Below are 1,823 nucleotides of genomic sequence, written 5' to 3'. Positions count from 1 at the left end.
CGAGTCGTTCTTCCTTAGGTCACGTCTTCCCACCTGCTCTGCAGAAACGCTGAGCAGTTTGCACCGCCGGTCGGAGCACGTGTGAGCCGGTAGATGGCAAATTCCTGCACGGGAAAAACCATGGGATTCCGTAAAATTCGGTTCAATCAGTATCTATTGAAAGCCTCCCCGGGGCATGGCGCAAGGGACCCGGAGGCCATCAAGCTGCAGGATTCCGGAGCAAATTCAGGATCAGCAACGGGATGTCGCCGAGGGCATTCTGTGCTCCTAACAAATTGCGAAATGTGGGAATTCGAACACGAAATGAGCGCAGTATAAGGGTTGTGTTGACAGATCCCATACTTTAAGTGCACACATCACAGTTGTAGACATTCAAGCCCTTAAAAGGGCCACAACGGAGCGTTTACATTTAGGCGTGTTTCTATGGAATGCATTCACAGCGACCAGTAATCCGCATTGAATGTGCATATTGGTGGGCTTCAAATGTGTTGAAACCGCACGGGTACACGTACGTGTACCTTAAGCACACAGTCTCTTTCTGTCTCTGTGTGTTTTACGTTCGCACGTTCAAAAAAATGTCCAAGGACACAGAAGATGACACTGTGACGTGCCTCTCGCTGCCCTGCCCTCTCCTGCCGCCCTCCAGAGCTGTCCTTGGCACACACGCGTTCGTGCACTCTGCAGTGTCAATGTGTCTTTGCTCTCCCCGCGCCCTAATTGGGCGTCGCCTGTGCAGATCCTCCGTTGTGTGGCCTTGTATCTTTAGGTAGGGGACATCTTTTGTCTCTCGGCAAGAAGCTTTCCTCCGGGAAAGATAAAGTAATCGATAGGGTCTTTTAAATAGCTCCGCGTTTCCTGTCGGGAGAGGAGTATCAGCGCGCGCACCAAATCTGCTCTGGTATGTCACCTTATCTCCTGTCCCCGCTGTTGTCCCCAAACGCCGCCTGTCAAGGGAGACGCCACCCGCATTAGGATCTAGACTGGGGCCCTTCCGCTCAGGGTCACGTCCGCGCCTCTTGGGGGTCCCGAAGGGTGGGGGGAAGGGGAGGGGGCCCTAGAACCAAGGGCTGCCCAGAGAGGAAACTAACGTACACGCTGAAATGGACCCGTCTCCGGGAAGCGTTCGGGTGAATGTCACTCGGGCGAGAGGTTTTCATCTTTTTTCTAATCACAAAAATAGTGAATCTGGGCTATAGGCTCGTTTAGAGCAGAGCGCTGGAGGATATGCGGGCAACCTTGTTGCTCAACCGCGTCCGGAGAAAAATCAGGCTTATCCTTCGGGAAAGACCGCCTGGATTTCAGCAGGGGCCTTCCCGGCCCAAGATCGCATTCCTCAGTGCAGTAACGTGAGGTCTCTCCAACCCCCAGGCGCCTTGTTTTAGGGAGAGGAACGAGCTCCTGAGCCCCTGACTGTCAGGGGGGCCCTCGGAATCCCGTCACAAGGTCCTAGTCTCCGGCGGCTTCAGCTCTCCAGCCTGCAGCAAGCTGGGGCTGGAGCTGATTCCAGCGGAGGGGAAAGATGGTGCAAGCCCAGGCTGGTCCCCCAGCCTTAGCCAAGGCCCTGTGGCCAGCCTCAGTTTCCCCCTCCTGTAGCGAACTCTCCACGGAGATCTGCGGGCCAGGCCGTAGGCAGAAGTGTGTCTAGATGCCTGGACCAGCCCAGGGCCTCTTCTGATTTCTAAGTATTGTTATGCGCATCTCCTCATTTCCTTTTTCTATGTTAAAAGTTGGCTGCACCCAGTTTTGTTTTGTTTTTTAAAGAAAAATAAACCAAATAACATAACAAAACACCCTCAGGTCTCTTCCTCCCTCCGATCCCATAA

The sequence above is a fragment of the Galeopterus variegatus genome, unplaced genomic scaffold (assembly GCF_000696425.1).
Source record: "Galeopterus variegatus unplaced genomic scaffold, G_variegatus-3.0.2 Scaffold560, whole genome shotgun sequence".
Classification (NCBI taxonomy): domain Eukaryota; kingdom Metazoa; phylum Chordata; class Mammalia; order Dermoptera; family Cynocephalidae; genus Galeopterus; species Galeopterus variegatus.
The sequence above is the reverse complement of the archived record's forward strand: the minus strand, read 5'-3'. Positions refer to the sequence as shown.